This window comes from Dysidea avara, chromosome 15 (genome assembly GCF_963678975.1).
Source record: "Dysidea avara chromosome 15, odDysAvar1.4, whole genome shotgun sequence".
In the NCBI taxonomy this organism is placed as follows: Eukaryota; Metazoa; Porifera; class Demospongiae; order Dictyoceratida; family Dysideidae; genus Dysidea; species Dysidea avara.
In genome coordinates, this window is record NC_089286.1 from 10258832 (window position 1) to 10278822 (window position 19991).

Consider the following 19991-nt stretch of genomic DNA (forward strand, 5'->3'; position numbering starts at 1 on the left):
TTACACTTCCATTGTTTAATTTGAGCTTTCAATTTTATTAGTTGCAGCGAAATGTACATGCTCTGCTCTAATTTCAGGCTGGTGGAGGTCGTAATGAAGTAGATCCACGTTTCATATCATTGTTTAGTGTCTACAACATCACATTTCCATCATCAGAATCACTATTCCTCATATACTCTTCCATTCTACAGGGACATCTGCAACCATTTAAGAAATGTATGTCCTCTGTTAACATTGTGTGTATGTGCATTTGTTTTAACAGTGGTGGATCTAAGTATAGGTTTCTGTAGTTTCAAGAGAAACCCCCTTTTAAATTTAGTTCAGTGGCAGTTTAACTAGTATACTAAGTAGCAAACATGTGATTGCTTTTAACTAGCAAACATGTGATTGCATTTAACTAACATCCTTTATAGCTACTAAACCCTCAGCAACACTTTGCTTTCCACTTCCCACTGCTTTAAAAGCGATCAAGATATTCTATTAGAGCAGTCAAGTGATAGACTCTTTCCAAAAAATATATCACTGCTTAGCAACACCTTTCCGACATTTTGATTGGGGCCACTGTCAATAATCACGATCGCACTGCATAGAAATACGGTGGTGAATACAGCTCGAGCAGAGAAATATTGTTGAAGGACAGGCTATAGAAGTCTTTGAGGTTGCAAATTAGTGTTCTAGTTAGAGGCAGGTGGTTATTAGGGCTGCAAAACATCCACAACACTAATTTCCTTGCCTGCCCATACAAGAAGCTATTATATAGCATTTTTGTATGGGTAATCATTAGTACTGTATTGGTGATAGTAACTGTAACAGGCTGACCTCCCACCTCCCACATGCTATATAATAGCTTCTTGTACTGGCAGACAAGAAAATTAATGTTGTCGATGTTTCACACCTTGTTCAGCCCTGATAACCACCTGCCTCTAACCAGAACACTAATTTGCAACCTCGAAGATTTCTATGGCCTGTCCTTTAACAATACTACTGATACTACTCTGCTCGAGCTGTTTTCACCACCGTATTTCTATGTAGAGCAATCGTAATTATTGACAGTGGCCCCAATCAAAATGTCGGAAAGGTGTTGCTAAGCAGTGACGTATTTTTGGAAAGAGTCTATTACTCTAATAGAACAATCAAAGCTACACCTTAGCCACAACCTTTGCCTTGCAGTTAGTTTGTTTATTTCATATTTGATTGTTAACTTTATAAAGGTATTCTAAAATCCAATTTCAGCGCTTCTAAAATCCTGGAAGTGTGTCCTCAGATGCCTTATTGTTTTATTCCTTATCTACGAATAATACACTTTTCATTAAGTTTCAGAAACCCCATTAAAAATTATATCCACCACTGGTAAATGTTGCCAGACATAATAGTAAAGTATGTAGTTTTGTTTTTGTTTTTGGTCTGTAAGTATGTTACTACTCTATATACCTGTTTTACAGCTATGCATGATTTAAGTAAAAAGATCACCACAGCTACCATGGAGCTCTATCACAGTATTGTAAAAGATCTCTCTTCCACACCATCCAAATTCCACTACATCTTCAACCTCAGAGACTTGTCACGTATATACCATGGTCTGTGTTTGACCACCCCAGACAGGTTTGATAGTGTAGCTAGCTTCATCAGAGTGTGGAGAAATGAGTGCCTGCGTGTGTTCTATGACCGACTGACAAATGACAAGGACAAAGATCTAGTTTCGGTAAGTAATATAGTACTAGTATGAGCATTCACAAGTATGTATGGACATATCTATCTCTTATGTATACAACAGACATTGGTGTACTTATTTTTGATTGATTGTGTAGGAACGTTTAAAGAGTTTGCTTCAAGAGCACTTTTCAGAACATACAGAAACAGCACTGAGGGATCCACTACTGTATGGTGATTATCGTACAGCATTAAACCCTGAAGTGCCAAGGATCTATGAAGACATCCAAGACTATGATGCTGCCAAGGGATTATTTGAAGAAGTGTGTGACTTTGCTATGATTGTTATCATAAGTAGCATTGATGTTCACTTCAGATCCTGGAAGAATACAATGATAGTCACAAGCCGATGAATCTGGTGTTGTTTGATGATGCTCTACAACACTTGACACGTATCCACCGGGTGATCCGTATGGACCAGGGTCACGCCCTATTAGTTGGGGTTGGTGGTAGTGGTAGACAGAGTCTGGCTCGTCTGGCAGCATATGCTGCTGGTTGTGGAGTATTTGAGATCACTCTGAGTAGAGGATATGGTGAAGAAGAGTTCAGAGAGGATCTGAGGTCACTTTACAACAAGCTAGGAATAGAAAACAAAAAGGTAAACATAGCATATATGTACCTTTAGTTACTGACATATGCTTTCACCAGTCAAGATTACATTTGCTTACATGTGAAGGTGTTACATGTTATGTTCTGTAGATGGTGTTCTTATTTACTGATGGTCATGTGGCTCAAGAAGGTACACATTTATGAACCTGTTTAGTTTATGGTTCACTTTAGTGTATTATCACTTGTAGGATTTCTAGAGCTTATCAACAACATGTTGACTAGTGGTATGGTACCTGCTCTGTTTGCTGACGATGAAAAGGATCAGATTATTGGACAAGTAATCTAATTTAGCACTCTCATACGTACATATAACATTTTACAATACACAATATGTACATCATGTTTAATTTCTACATCTTCCATATACATAAACACATTGTATGTATATGCACACATGTGCACATGAGCTTGCACAATCAAAATATACGGGGCTGAAATGAAGGTCAAATTTTACCCTCTGAAGCTTCTTGAAAGAAAGCCACCCAAGCTTCGAAGCTTTGCTGATTATGCCATGTTAGTAATTAATGATCATATCTGATGGGTGTACACTCATTTGGTCTCATGCAGACTTTGTTGCAGCTGTAGTACAGGCTCTAGTACAACTGCTCAGATACCATGATTTTGTCTATGATATTTGTAGCTTCCAAGAAGCACATGGCATTTTGACTGATTAGACATGGCAGTATCCATGGCTATGAAGCTTTGGAGGGGGTAAAACCACCTTCAAAGTTTACAAAAGTTTCGAAGCTTCCGAACCTTTGTTCCAGCCATAGTTTGTACATATTAATTATATCTATGAATGTATAATTATTTCATAAATGTACAGATACCTTGCAATACATTGTTCGTATTTATACACACATATAGGTTCGTGCTGAGGCTCAGAAGACTGGGTTACCACCCACCAGGGAGAGCACTTGGGGATACTTTGTCAGTAAATGTGCTAACAATCTCCACATTGTGATGGCAATGTCACCAGTTGGTGATACACTAAAGAATAGATGTAGAAACTTTCCTGGTTTAGTCAATAACTCATCCATTGACTGGTTCACTGCTTGGCCTAAACAAGCATTACAAGCAGTAGCCTCTCGATTTCTATCTGAGGTTAGCAACACTGTATGTTGATACAGAATTGCTTCAAAATCTTGTAACAGTATGTACACTCTTGAATAGAAGGTATTGTAGAGTCTGGTTGTTAGGTACATCTGCTTAATAAAGTTTACAAAGAATATTACAATTAACATTTACGTAGTTGTTAAGCACATTTGTTAATTGAAAAACCTCATTGCAAGCAATATGGATTCACTTTCTTGAGGTGTTGTCATTTGCAGTCACCACATGGAGTCTGGTTTTTGTACAAATTCTTTTTGTGGAGCATGTATTTCATACTATAGAAGACCGTTTTGCTTGGTAAGTGTATAGTGAAAGGCAATTAATTGTTGGCCATGTACCACGTGAAATTTTACACCTTGCACAATTGAAAAACCTCTAGCATTTCTTCTCTTGTATAGTGCACTTCAAATTGGAGCTTCATGTTTGTCCACATGTGCTGATACAAAGATTAAGTACAAGAAATGAATATGTGACCTAATTTTAGAAAACCATTGATATACGCACATTTATCAAAGTTCATTTTATTGGTTCTTTGTTGTCTACAGGGACAGAGAAATGGATTGGCTAAGTTTCAGCTTCATAAGATAAGCAGTGTGGAAAATACAGCAAGACACCCGGACGAGTGAATAAATCAATATGTACAGAAGACATCGAGAAAATAATCTACAGGCACTTATATAAACCATCATAACATACCCTTGTGGTCTGGGGGCGAGACTACATAACATACTGATACAACGGTGTACGGAGTTGAATCTTTGCTCATTGCATTCGCCATGAATTTATGAAACCACCAAGGTATATAGTTTTTGCCAAAGGTATTCTTCTGTGATCCGGAAGGAAGGCGAATTCATTGAAGAAAAATCGTCGTAAATTCTTTCGTCACCGCAACGTAAATAGACGTCCGTAACTCAGAAACCCACCTGTGTATGAAGATGAAACAAGGATTTTAAAACTCCCTATGAATAGGGGAACACGATGATGCCCAGGATTTATCCACTGGAGTGTCAATTCACTGACCAGAAAGGCGATAAAAGCTTGCATAAATTTTTTCTGAAGCTTGCATTTTTTACCCATTGTATTTGAATGCGTTTTATTACAAAAGTATTCTTGTGCATAGATCGACGGTTTTCTAAAATTAGGTCACAATTATGTGCTTAACAAATAATATGCACTTAATATATATATATATGTGTGTGTGTGTGTGTGTGTGTGTGTGTGTGTGTGTGTGTGTGTGTGTGTGTGTGTGTGTGTGTGTGTGTGTGTGTGTGTGTGTGTGTATGCACTTAACAACCAGACTCTACAGTATGTAATGTACGTGTACAGGTTCAGACCAAGTAAAAAATTCAGGGTGCAGCATATGAAAAAAAAAATTTAAAGAAAAAAAAGGCAGTAAAATGCAGCTGCAACTACATTTTCTTGTTTTCATCTTTTTGGGGATGGGTGATAAGCACAAGGATTGTGTGGTATAAAATTTCTTCATCACACATTTAGCGTACAGTACATTGTACTGCACATTCAGTTGCACATTCAGTGTACAGTACATACATTGTCAAGGACTTGTAAACATTTTTAGAATTGTGAAATACAGTCATATACATATATACATGTAGTCATGTATAGGACCACAAAACATGACCTATAGTGCTTGCTCTGTGTATTCATAGTCTCAAACCAAAAGAATTTCATCTTGAGAACATTTGTGTATTACAGAATGATCAAATCCCAGATGACAAGACCAGTGCAGTAGTGGAACACATTGTATATGTACACTTATCAGTTGCTGACTACAGTAAAAAATTCCTACGGAAATGGCGTAGAGTTAATCATGTCACTCCCAAGAACTACCTTGACTTCATCAACAGTTATACTGACCTACTGAAACAGAAGGATAAATTCTTCCTTGATCAGGTTAGAATGGATATGATGTATTTTCACATGTATAGCAGCTGCTGCACTAAACCTGTATTATTGTATGTGTACACTTGTACAGTGTCACAGGCTCAGTGGAGGTCTTACAAAACTTATTGAGGCCTCAGAACAGTTGAGTGTGCTGAATGAAAAACTAGAGGTGCAGAAAGAAGCTGTGACAAAGAAGACAGCTGCTTGTGAGGAACTGTTGAATGATATATCTTCTAAAACTGAACAAGCCAAAGAAAAACAACAAATGGCTCAAGCTAAAAGTATTGAAATTGAGGAACAAAATAAAGTTATTGCTGTTGAAAAGGTAATGTGATTAAATGTGTATTACTATTATAAAACTTACATACACAAGTATGCATGTGTATTTGTACAGTTGCTTTACAATGATTATTCAAACTTTCTATTTGTGCACTTTCTGTCATCAATTGCACTGTAGGCAGACGCTGAGGAAGCATTAGCTGCTGCTCTTCCAGCTCTGGAGGAGGCTAGAATTGCTCTTAGTGATCTTGACAAGTCTGATGTTACAGAAATCAGGTAGGGATCACAAATCATTGTGTAATAGTTGTACCATGGCCACAAGGGATCTGCCTTAATACAAAGATTCCAAAACCTGAGGGCTGCAAGTCCTCAGATTGGCATGTATCTAGGCAATTCCCAAGAGTATAAATAATATATACCATGTGGACATACTCACCAAATAGGTGGAAAGGCATTCATTCCATTAGCTTTATACAAGGTATCTTTATACAAAGATATGTAAAGATTGATTGTGGGTTTGACAGTGTGGGCTATGGTACTTGCAGAACATTGTTCATAGCCTGTACAATGCTGTTGTACAGAAGCTGTAGGTGTTGCATGTTTAGTGATACCATTTTTAGTCTTATAACCCATTAAAGATAAGCTAGGGCATTAGGATAAGTGTAGAGAGTATAGATTTATTGACCTTGAATGTCTTGTCATGCAATTGGAATGCGTTGTGTGGAAAAACGATCCAATCATTGTCAAAACAGTTATTTAGTGATATCTAGTTGCTGAACTATACAATACAATGCTTTTTCCTTCAAGAAAACAGTTAGTCTAATTAGCCTATTCTAGCTAAACTCAAACCCACAATCTAAAACTTTAAACAGTTCAATATACTACCTCAGCATCAATGGCATTTGTGATCAGGGTTGTACCGCAGAGTTAGCACACATATGTGACCGGATCTGCAAAAACCCGACACAATCACACATTTTTCAAATTCTTGTTTATTAATCTACTTAGCCAAGTGTACCCTCTGGCAAAGTTTCAGCCTCGTATGCCAATAACTTTCAGAGTTACAGCCCTACAAAGTTGCAACAACAGAAAAATCAATTACAGTATAAAGCATTGAATACAATGGGTGAAAATGTTTGCATATTATTGAAAATATTCCGTAAACTTTTTGAATGCCTCTTTCTTAGTGAAGGAAAGGACTAACAATAAAAACCTGGTATTATCTTATTCGCCTACTCAAGAGCAGTTGGAAAATCTTTGTTTCGTTGCAGTAGACCCAAGAGTACACAAGTTATGAGCATTTGTTTACGTCACGTCAAAGCGATCGTACGCAATCAAATTTTCTTCACAAATTTTGCCTTTGTATGCAGTGAAGAAAGTGATAAAAATGCAAGCTTACCCAGTAACGGATTTCCCTATTCATGGCAAACACGATGGTGAAAATTTAAGCTCCATACGTCAATCTGTTCGTAAGTTACAACTAAGAGCATGTAATTTATTTTCCCTATACTTGCTGTATAAAGCTTGCAGGATTGTGTCGGGGTTTCACAAATCCGGTCACACACATATATATTACAATTTCTTATACCAAGTCATGGTTTAGAAGTGCATGCACACAAAAGCTCCAACACAAGGTGCAGCTGTGCTAGAAAAAATGTTAGAGGTTTATCAACTGTGCAAGGCTCAAGATTATGTGGTATGTGCCAATAATGTGGATTTCACTATGTTTACCAAGCAAAACAGTGTTCAACAGTACGGTATGGTACTCATGCTCCACATGAAGGATTTTGGACTCCAAATATTGGTATATACAAATCACACCACTCCAAGAGATTGAATCAATAAACTCTCACGACAAAATTTCTTTATTAGGCACATATACTTAACAAATTTTGGGAAGAACAACCAGACTATACAGTATCATGATAAACCACAGGACAATATCATTACATTGCCCTGTGGTCAGGGATATAACTGTGTGGTTTCCTTTGTTCTGAAGTGTCAATGTAGTATATAGCTCCAAGTACTTATCATGATGTGTACTGTGTAATGCAGATCATTTGCTAAGCCTCCCCCACCAGTTCAGACAGTGTGTGAGTGCATAGTCGTGTTGAGAGGCTTCAAAGAAGTCAGCTGGAAAACCGCTAAGGGGATGATGTCTGAAACAAACTTCCTGAACTCCTTAACAACCCTGGATGTGGATGGAATCTATTCAGGACAAGTAAGCTGCACATTTACATACAGTATGTACAGTGTAAATATGTAACACATTTATGCAGGTAAAACAAGTTGAGGCTTTCTTAAAGAAGATGGACATTGAATATGATCGTATGAAAGAAATCAGTAGAGCTGGTGCTGGCTTGTATAAGTTTGTCAAGGCAGTCATGGGCTACTGTACTGTTGCCAGAGAAATTAAACCTAAGAGAGAAAAGGTGTGTATAGGGTATTCATAACATTGTATACACTACAGTAGAACACACAAGTATATGTGCTTACCTCTTGTGCATCTTTCTATTGGTAATACCATAGGTGGCAAGGTTGGAGAAAAATTATCAAATGAGCAAGCGTGAGCTGGATAAGATCAACAAAGAATTGAGTAGCATTGAGGAAGAGTTGAATGCTCTTAGTAAACAATACGAAGAAGCCATATCAGAAAAGCAAGCATTACAGGCTGAAGCTGAACTTATGGAGAAACGACTGATAGCTGCTGACAAGTTGATATCTGGTTTGGGTTCTGAGAAAGTCAGGTGTGTACATTTGTGTAGTATGAAGTAAAGGCGGGTGAAGTTTATTTGCAAATAGGGGATAATCAGCCCAGTAAATCCTGTGGGTGCACTTGTGTGTAGCTAAATACTCATACAAGCATGTTTGTGAAATTATTATACAGTGTGGTAGTACTGTATATATATATATATATATATATATGTAATGAACTGAGTCAGACTCAGTAACCATAGTATATATATTAAGTATGTGTACATTGTATAGTCTTCTTGCGCATACGCGGGACGCAGGAGGCAGGAAGTTAGTTACGAGAATTAAAGAGAAGCGTAGCTAAGGAGAAGTGTCCTTGTAGCTGTTGGAACTACGCGTCGTCGTTACATTCGGGGGCTTGTCCGGGGAGAACCTGGGAGTCGTCATGGTGTTCCAGCTGAAAAAAATCTTGTCAGACAGGGAAAAGGAACTTTATCAGGGCTAATAAAAGAAGTTACACAACTGCTAGGAATTCACCAAACAAACACTACAGCGTACCACCCTCAAACAAATGGGTTAGTGGAGCAATTCAATCGCACATTAATCACTATGTTAGCAAAGCTACTCAAAAGGGTGGCCGTGACTGGGATTCTACTTGCTCTATGGTCATGATCCCAGGTTGCCCACTGAAGCTGCACTAACCCCTGCTAAGGCAAGGTCACAAGTTGATTTGCGTGAGTATGGCATCTATTTAACTGAGAAATTAACAGAAGCATGCAGGGGTTAATCTAGGGGGGGGCACAGGCCCCCTCTGGGTTAGCCATTGCCCCCCCCCCCCCAGGTTTATACCTAAAGCCTTGAGAAATGGAAAGGTTTAATTGATCCCAAAGTTGTATAATCCAATGGTCAATATTCAATTGCATCACAGTAAAATTTCACCAAAATTGAGTATATTTACACCTAAATTTTCAAAATTTTCCTGGGGGAGCATGCCCCCAGACCCCCCTAGAATCCGAAGCAACTTACTTCGCCCCCTCTAGGTTTATATTCTGGGTTGAGCCCTGAGCATGGGACCTTGCCAGGACACATATCAAGAGAGCATGGAAGCAGCAGAAACTGGCATATGATCAACATGCCAGAACACCTAACTTTTCAGTAGGAGATCAAGTGTTTCTATTGAAGCCTGCTGAAAAGACTGGGGAGGGCCGGAAACTAGCTCGAGCTTACCATGGACCCTACAGAGTTGTTAAACTGGCAGACAAAAATGCTCATATCTGAAGAGTGGATAGACCAGAATCAGATCTACTGTTGGTAGCCATAGATTGTCTCAGAAGGTGCCCTGATGAAATTTTGGACAATCAGTTTGGCCACCAGATAAGTCAAAAAGACCACCTACTGAGACTAAGCCAAGAAGTCAAGCCCACTCATCCCCACCGCCAGTACAGGAGGGATCTTGGACTGGAAGGTTAAGGAAACGTCAGCTAGGGGCAGCAGGCTTAACCAGGGGGGGGGGGGGGGGGGGGAAATGTAATGAACTGACTCAGTAACCATAGTATATATATTATGTATGTATGCATTGTATAGGCATGCGTGGGATGCAGGCAGCAGACAGTTAGCTACGAGAATTAAAGAGAAGCGTAGCTAAGGAGAAGTGTCCTTGTAGCCATTGGAACTACGCGTCGTCGTTACATATCATACAGTACGATATAGTAGGGGTTGGTAAGAAATCATATGGTTTCATGAATTTTTGCACCTTTAAAAACGGCCCTGCAATAAGTTTTACCGAAAAAAAACCACCTAGAATACATTAGTACTGCTGTAATGATGCTGTACCTTGGTTAAACGAAGCGAAAAATCGAATGTTTCAATGTACAGTGAGTTTTAAAAATTTTGAAATTCACCTGGATTTCATCTGCCTGCCTGCCTGCCTGCCTGCCTGCCTGCCTGCCTGCCTGCCTGCCTGCCCTGCCTGCCTGCCTGCCTGCCCTGCCTGCCTGCCCTGCCTGCCTGCCTGCCTGCCTGCCTGCCTGCCTGCTGTAAGACCTGGTTGCGCTAGGTGTACGGCTCCAGAAATTTCAGACAGCTAAGGTAATGACGGCGGATTCACAAATCTGTTGTTCCGATTACGTTCTGTTGACTGCATCATGCTGTTTGCTTTCATCATTCATTTGCTTCTTTTTTCTTCTTGAAGGATAATTAATAATTGCGGCGCTTAATAGTTGTGGCGTGCTCAAACACGTGATTTTAATGAAGTGTGAGTACGTGTGTGTAAGTAGTACCCAAGGAGTTGTCTCTAGTATTTATATATAGTCTTAAATACCAGTTTAGCTTTTTTGTGAGGTAGCTAGCTAATATGTCCTGGAGGGGCGGATCCACCTCGGGATCCAGACTTCTAAAAGCGAGGGTTCCACTCTTAATGGTGGACTATCCAGCGATGCTTTACTGTAAACTCATCTATATTTAGGCCATTAGAAATGCAGCTGAAGCCTTTAACAGTTGCTGTAATAGCTTTAAAAGACAATGCAATAATTATTTTAGAGGCGCTTATTGCATACAAGGGTAAAAGATTGCTGCTTCAACTGATATTTATACTATGTGGAAAACAAAAAGAGTATAATGTAGTTAGCTAGCTACCTAGACAAATAAGTAAACAAACTAGCTATTTAAAAAATCTAAAATTTTAAAAGGAAGTAGGGATTGGTATAATATACATGCTACAAAAAGTAAGGAAACAAGCTCAAAAATATTACAGCTAAAATGAGAAATGATCCAGCAGTAAAAAGTAAGGAAACAAGATTAGACGGCTACTTGCTAAAATGAGACTCACTTTAATGCCTACTTTTGACTAGCTGTAACATTTTTGAGCTTGTTTCCTTACTTTTTGTAGCATGTATATTATACCAATCCCTACTTCCTTTGAAAATTTTAGATTTTTTAAATAGCTATATATATGTAATCATGGAGATTTGGGTTTTTCTGGCCAAAAAATCACCCAAAAACCAGCTTCACAATAAAACCTTCCTGATCCCTTGGTGGTATTGGTTAGTTATAACCAAGCCCAAAAGTGCCTTCAGTACGACCCTAGATACTTCCAATAGATTTTGTTTTTAAAATTTATTCAATGGAAATGTCTACTGACTGACTAACTGCCTTCCTACCTGCCTGATGCCTTCAGACAGCGTAACACGATAACGGCTAAGACTGCGGGGTTGATTTTTTTCACTGTTCGAGATCACTGCCCTTTGTCCTCCTTTGTGTTCCATTCCTTTTTTCTGACAGCCCAAGGTATCGATTTGTGGTAGCCCGATGGCTTCCCTGCTATTGTAAATGGGAATCATCCATATTCTCCTTAGTGACTGGATTGATTGCAAATGTCCTTGATTTGTAACACTGCAAACCAGAGCGGTCTAGGTTTGCCAAATTGCAAACCTAGACCGCTCTTTCTCCTAGTACCTAACATTTTACCACTCACAATTTATATCGCCAATAGCCTAGTTCATTGGCTACAATTTGGCACCAAGCATGTTAAAATCCGTTATTCTCTCAAGGAGAAATGAGCTAATTTCTAATGCATATGCAAACGTTGTACGGAAATGCCCACCCTTACCTTAGCTATAATAGAGATTGAAAGCTAGCAACTGCAGTGAGGACTCATGATGATGCAATCGATTTGCTGTGGAACCAAAGTTTTGATTATATCATTGCTTCATTGGAGTGTCAGCTTTGAAGTGGTTTATACTTCTGAGTTGGTAATGCAACCATCAGCAAATTATTATTATGTAGCCACAAATGCTATAACCTAAGCAAAGAAAAACATAGATATTAACTTGTAGTATATAGGCAGAAGAATTTGGAGCTAAAAACATTATTGTCATACCTAATTATAAGGTGTTCACTAATAATACTTACACTTAAAGCATAAAGGGCACGTTAGTGCTCCTTCAATATCTAGCTAAAAACATTATTGTCAGTCTGAGACCTGTATGCCTGCTAAATTCATCATGGGTCTATCCATGCTTTCATGAGCCCATAAACAGCACGTTGACCTGAAGTGTACATATTGTGTGGTAATATATACATACCTGCAAGGAGGAGTACTTATGTATTTTATTTGATTAGATAGAAACATGCAAGGGTTTCCATAAAGTAGCCATTCTGCTATATCCCAGTTACTGTTCAGGAAGGGGCAGTAAATTCCTGATAAGCCCTTTTCTCAATTATACTGCTGTATTTATGTACTATGTATGCGTTACGATCATAAGAAGGAAAGGTTAAGTATTTAGATATCTGTTGTATTGTATGTACTCTGCGTCTTTGCGTGTCTTTACAATTTCACAGATGGAAAGAAGAATTAGAAGAGCTGAAACAAAAACGTGTACGACTATTAGGAGACTGTTTGTTATCGTCCTCATTTCTGAGCTACCTCGGTGCCTTCTCATGGGACTTCCGTTATCAAATGCAAGTGGAGGACTGGCAAGCTGATGTTGTACAACGTGAGATTCCACTCAGTCAACCATTCAAGTTAGAAACATTGTTAACAAATGATGTTGAGATCAGTAAGTGGACATCTGAGTCATTACCACCTGATGAATTATCAATACAAAATGGAATACTCACCACAAATGCTAGCAGATACCCTCTCTGTATTGATCCTCAGCAGCAGGCTTTAAATTGGATCAGAAAGAAAGAAGAAAAGAATAATTTAAAGGTAGTTAGTTACTGTATGATCATTCCATACTTCATATGTACTTCTGTTCATTATTTAGATTTGTACTTTTAATGATCCTGACTTCATCAAGCAACTAGAACTTGCCATCAAGTTTGGTTTTCCATGTCTGTTTAAAGATGTTGATGAGTACATTGATCCAGTCATTGATTCTGTACTGGACAAAAACATTAAAGGTTGTGAATTCGATATGGTTCTCCTAGTATATTTATACATGCAAACTTAGGTTCTGGTAATCGTCAGACCATCACACTAGGAGACAAGGAGGTGGATTATGATCCAAACTTTAAACTCTACTTGAATACTAAACTAGCCAACCCCAAATACACACCAGCCATATTTGGAAGAACAATGATCATCAACTATACAGTAACACTGAAGGGGTTGGAAGATCAGCTACTCAGTGTGATTGTTGGGTTTGAGAAGAAAGAGTTAGAAGAGCAACGTGAAAGATTGATCCAAGAAACAAGGTAGACTTTTATGTTTTTGTAATGTTATAATGTCAAGGAGCTGTTTAAGTTTATAATTGCATAATAATCATTTGTTTATTTCATATTAGTGATAACAAGCGACTGTTGAAAGATTTAGAGGATACTTTGTTAAGAGAGTTAGCTACCTCTACTGGAAACATGTTGGACAATGAGGAACTGGTACAAACCTTGGAAGAAACTAAAGTTAAAGCTTCAGAGGTACAGAAAACATTATGTATATACATAAAACCTATATGTCTATTCTATGTACATTGCTATATATGTAGGTGTTTGCTAAACTGAAAGAAGCTCAAGTGACATCAGCAGACATCGACAAACTCAGAGATGGTTACAGACCAGCAGCAAGGAGAGGTGCTGTACTCTTCTTCATACTAGCTGACATGGCAGCCATCAACACAATGTACCAATACTCCCTCAGTTCTTACCTTGAAGTGTTCAACTATTCCCTTAAGAAGAGCCTCCCAGACTCTCACCTACCCAAGAGACTGAAGAATATCATGGACACACTTACACACAATGTATACAATTATGCTTGTACTGGTGAGTGTTAAAGTATTTGCATGAAGTTAGTTGTACTTTGCGTGGGAGGATCAAAGTGCCACCACTTACTGTATTTTCCATACTGTACCAATTAGCTGCATAACTGTACTGTATGAGTCATACAGTTATGCAAGGAATGTTACGAAAACAAACAGCATGTACATGACATTTTAAATAGCTAAAACTAATCCTACAAGTTGGTTCTATGACTAGAAATAGATTACATGAACACTGATCACGGAAAGTCAAAGCAACAACCCCACACAGACAGCACGATGGATCACGTGTGTGACACTGTCAAACGCTAAAACTAGCCAAACGCTAAAACTAGCCAAACTAATGTTACCAGTTCATTCCACGACTACAATAGATTATATGATAACTTACTGATAGTCTGATCACCAAAAATTAAAGCAATTCAGAAAATCGCTTCAAGCAAGATGACCAGGAAGTATGACAAAACACTTAAAGCACCACCTATGTTTGTGTGTATGAAAAATACAGCACGAGGGGGTGTGTTGAGAGGCTAATACAGCACATGAGGTGAAGCTCTTGACACACAACCTTGTGCTATATTTTCCATACACACGTGCAGCAGTGCTTTAACCTATAACATAATTGTAGCAATGAATGCTTTGCACAACATATTGTTCAAAGTCACTCTAATTTTTTATCATACTTATTGTTTATCTTACAGGTTTGTTTGAGGTGCACAAGTTATTATTCTCATTTCAAATGACAATTAAAATTCAAGAAGTAGAGGAGAGCTTACAACATGAAGAATTAGATTTCTTTATAAAGGGAAATATCTCATTGGAGAAGAGCTCTCGGCTCAAGCCATATAACTGGATTCCAGACCAGGGCTGGGAAGACATTATAAGGCTGAGTGAAATTAGCCCTGATGTGTTTGGTAGCTTACCTGGTGATGTGGAAAAGAGTGAAAAGGCATGGAAAGAAGTGAGCACTTATTGTAGTGTGAAATTTGATTTGCTGCTGTGATAATTATTGCACTTCATCTGCAAAATACTATAATTTATTGCATTGGTTCTTGTTTCTAGTGGTATGATCTGGACACTCCAGAATCTGCTACATTTCCTGAGAAATACTCAAGGAATCTCACTGACTTGCAGCAACTGATGTTGTTGAGATGTTTTAGAGTTGATCGTGTCTACCGAGCCATCACCAACTTTGTGACCCAGAGGATGGGAGAGAAATATGTCACACCACCTGTGATCAGTTTTGAGTCTGTGTTTGAACAGTCCAGTCCTCTGTCTCCCATTGTGTTCATATTGAGCCCTGGAGCTGACCCTGCTGGAGACCTAGGGAAACTGGCTGAGAGAATGGGATTTGGAGGGAACAGACTGAAATTCCTAGCCATGGGACAGGGTCAAGAGAAGGTAAATGAATACTTTTTCACACATAGCCAAGAATCCAAGATCACTTTCCCATTAACTTGTCCTAGCTTAAAGAGTTGTGTTAGCCATTATCTTTTAATTTTCCATGTTATTAACAACATAGACACAAATAGAAAGAAACTTCATTTTTTTGCCACTTATAGGTAGCCTTGCAACTACTGGAAACTGCTGCTTCAAGGGGTCACTGGCTGATGTTGCAGAATTGTCATTTGTTAGTTCGTTGGCTGAAGGACTTAGAAAAAGCTCTAGAGCTACTGCCCAAACCTCACCCTGATTTTAGACTCTGGCTAACCACTGCTCCTACCCCAGATTTTCCAATTGGTATTTTACAACGATCACTTAAGGTATCATCATGTTTGACTGAGTATTGTGTTACTGTATGTGTGAATGATCATGTCAGGTTGTGACAGAACCTCCCAATGGACTAAAGTTGAACTTACGTAGTACCTATCACAAGATTCCTGCATCAACACTTCGAGATTGTCCACATACAGCTTTCAGACCTCTTGTGTTTACTCTAGCATTCTTCCATGCTGTTGTTCAAGAGAGGAGAAAGTATGGAAAGGTAACATTCACATGTAGAACACATAATAATTTTATACACGTGTAAGTGTTTATTGTCACTGAGTTTTGTATAGCTACATGTGTTGTTGCTACATATTCTGATTTACACAGATTGGATGGAATGTATCATATGACTTCAATGAATCAGATTTCCGGGTGTGTATGGATATACTAAATACTTACCTCACTAAAGCTCATGAAAATGGAGACACCAAAATTCCTTGGGAGTCCCTGAAATATCTCATAGGAGAGGTATACACATAATGTAGTACAGACAATTTGTTAACAACATTAATGTACAGGTTATGTATGGTGGAAGAGCAATTGATGACTTTGATAGAAGAGTACTGAAGACTTATATGGATGAATACATGGGAGACTTCATATTTGACACATTCCAACCTTTTCACTTCTTCAAGAATGTTGACGTGGATTACTGTATCCCTGAAGATGGCAACAAGGACACTTATGTGGAAGCTATTGAGGCACTACCACTGGCAAACACTCCTGAAGTATTTGGGTTACACTCTAATGCAGAAATTGGCTACTTTACTAGAGCAGCTAAAGACATGTGGTCACAACTGATAGAACTGCAGCCTCAAACTGGAGAATCTGGCTCTGGTATTAGTAGGGAAGAGTTTATTGCCAACATTGCTTCTGATATACAGGTGAGAAGACACCATAGCAAATCAGTGACGTTTATCACATTGATCTTGTTACAGTCCAAGTTACCAGAGTTCTACAAACTTGATGTGATCAGAAAGCAGCTTGGTGACGTGATATCACCCACCACCATTGTATTGCTACAAGAGTTGGAACGTTTTAACAAGTTAATCAAAAGAATGTCAGTGTCTCTGAGCAACCTTCAGAAGGTTAACTCTTCATAAAGACAGTGATGTTTTATGACAACCAAATTGTGTTATATTTGTACACAGGCACTGGCAGGAGAGGTTGGAATGAGTGTAGAACTTGATGAGTTATCCAAATCATTATATAATGGTCATCTTCCCTCAATATGGCGTGCATTAGCTCCTGCCACATTGAAATCACTAGGAAATTGGATGCTGCACTTCTTAAGAAGAAATGCTCAATACCAACAATGGGTTTGTATAGTTGTACAATCTACACACATCAACACATAACATATATACATTTAGGTAAAAGAGGGAGAGCCATATGTGATGTGGCTATCAGGTCTACACATTCCAGAGTCTTATCTTACAGCACTGGTACAGGCAACATGTAGGAAGAATGGTTGGCCACTAGATCGGTCCACTTTGTACACTGCAGTCACTGAGGTATGTAGCCATATTGTAGATGAATGTATTAGCTGTGATACAATATGTGTACATTTACTAATCATATTGCTAGTAATATACTGTTAACCTTCTAGTATACTAATGCTGATCAGGTGTCTGAGAGAGCACCGTCAGGTTGTTATATTAGTGGACTGTATTTAGAAGGTGCCATGTGGGACCAGGAGAATCAATGTCTTCAGAAGTCTCTTCCTAAAGTTCTCATTGAAGAACTACCAACATTACAGATAATTCCTATTGAAGCACACCGTCTAAAACTTCAAGTAAGCACACTTTTACGTATAAAAGCCTGTCCATAAATTAGTATACATAGTTTATGTGATAATGTCATATAGACACTGACAGTAGCACCTGATCTCCAGCTGCTAGTGCTACAGCTCTGTCCATTTTACAAACATTGATTACTTAAAATAGCTAGTTATACCATTTACTACTGATACTTTAGACAAGTACCGTATTGCCTTGAATTACGGCCGATCTCGTATAAACGCCTGGTCCCGTTTAGTTGCCAGGGGTATACAATACAGCATCATAACAAAAAATAAACGCCGGGTCTCGAATAAATGCCAGGTCTCAAATAAATGTCTAGTGCAGTCATTATTTTTAACAATTCTGGGCGGAATTCTGGGCGGTGTTATAAACGATGAAGTGAAGAACGTTTTAGAGTTCCTTTTAAGCTTGAATCTGTGAAATATGCTGAGGGAAACATCAAGGAGAGTCCAGGAGAGTACAACACCAAGGTATGAAGTTGACTCGTGAATGCTGATCAGGTATACAGTGGAGCCTCTTTATTACAGAAATTTTGGGACCCAGAATTTTTGGCCTTTTTGCTGTAATATAGAGGTTTTCTTCTTTCAGGGATAAAAAATGTATTAACCAGACCTGTGGGAGCCAAAATGTTTCTCCTTATTATGGAGTTTTTTTCTATCGTGTCCTTAATTCGGGGAGTTTGTTAAGAGAGGTTCTACTGTATAAGCGCCGACCTTGTATAGTCGCTGGTCTCATTTAGTAGCTGGGGTAAAAAGTTGCTTGAAAGAAATAAACGACCAGGCCGTAATTCGAGACTATACGGTACTATAGTGGCAAATTCTGGTTTTCAAAGGGAAACTGATTTGTGTGTGTGTGTGTGTGTGTGTGTGTGTGTGTGTGTGTGTGTGTGTGTGTGTGTGTGTGTGTGTGTGTGTGTGTGTGTGTGTGTGTGTGTGTGTGTGTGTGTGTGTGTGTGTGTGTGTGTGTGTGTGTGTGTGTGTGTGTGTGTGTGTGTGTGTGTGTGTGTGTGTGTGTGTGTGTGTGTGTGTGTGTGTGTGTGTGTGTGTGTGTGTGTGTGTGTGTGTGTGTGTGTGTGTGTGTGTGTGTGTGTGTGTGTGTGTGTGTGTGTGTGTGTGTGTGTGTGTGTGTGTGTGTGTGTGTGTGTGTGTGTGTGTGTGTGTGTGTGTGTGTGTGTGTGTGTGTGTGTGTGTGTGTGTGTGTGTGTGTGTGTGTGTGTGTGTGTGTGTGTGTGTGTGTGTGTGTGTGTGTGTGTGTGTGTGTGTGTGTGTGTGTGTGTGTGTGTGTGTGTGTGTGTGTGTGTGTGTGTGTGTGTGTGTGTGTGTGTGTGTGTGTGTGTGTGTGTGTGTGTGTGTGTGTGTGTGTGTGTGTGTGTGTGTGTGTGTGTGTGTGTGTGTGTGTGTGTGTGTGTGTGTGTGTGTGTGTGTGTGTGTGCATGCTATAGTGGCATAGCAACTATTGAGGTAATCAAGTTAGTAAAAGTTATTTATTTTTATTTATAACTTATGTTTCAGATCAGAAAGTTAGTGTGGGTGAGTTGCTCATTATTCATTACAATTTATATGCACCTGACTGTTTTATTAGTTAGCCGAATGCTCTATTTGACTATCTTGATCTTTTATTAACCGATAAGTGAAAGGGTTAATCCCTTTTCCTGACATTGGGATTGGTCTTCATCCCATCTAACCTTCCTTTCTCTGTGCCTAGGGATGTAAGCAAGTTAGTTTATATCTTCTATATAATCATTAAACATTGAAATGATGAAATAATAGTGAAAACTTCATGATAATGGCCAAATTTAGGTGGTGATACATACAGTAGCAATGCGGGCAGGAAATCTGAACATAAAATTATCAATAAGCCCAAGTGAGGTTCATTGAAGAGAATTCACATCGTAGCACTACCAACCTTCATAGAGTAGTCAAGTGTGCCTTGCTTACAATATTCTTTCTAGCTTGCCCTTGTTCTAATGCAGTTGTGTTTGCGTGTGGATGTTGTGTGTAGATTTTTACAGGAGTGAGGAGCAATTAATTTATAATAGTAATGTGTGAGTTTTTGCATTTCCTCACTTTAGAACACATTCTGGACACCAGTTTACACCACATCAGATCGTCGTAATGCCATGGGAGTTGGTCTTGTGTTTGAAGCAGATCTTGCTACTAAGGAACATATTTCCCACTGGGTGTTACAAGGTGTGTGTCTACTACTGAACACGGACTGAACGATGACAATCACATGTTTAGCTAGTTATTGTTCCCCATTGTATATAGTAATGGATTGTACCACATGTCACATGAATTATATTTTTATGATGATATTAAATGCAATATTCAACTTGATGTCACTAACCATTCAGTGTAGTCTC

General features: G+C 38.8%; 1 pseudogene; it reads left to right on the forward strand.

Moving 5' to 3' along the window:
* Window positions 1–19965, forward strand: part of LOC136245553 (dynein axonemal heavy chain 10-like) — a 34512-nt pseudogene extending 14547 nt beyond the window's left edge.
* The last annotated feature ends 26 nt before the right edge of the window (window positions 19966–19991 follow it).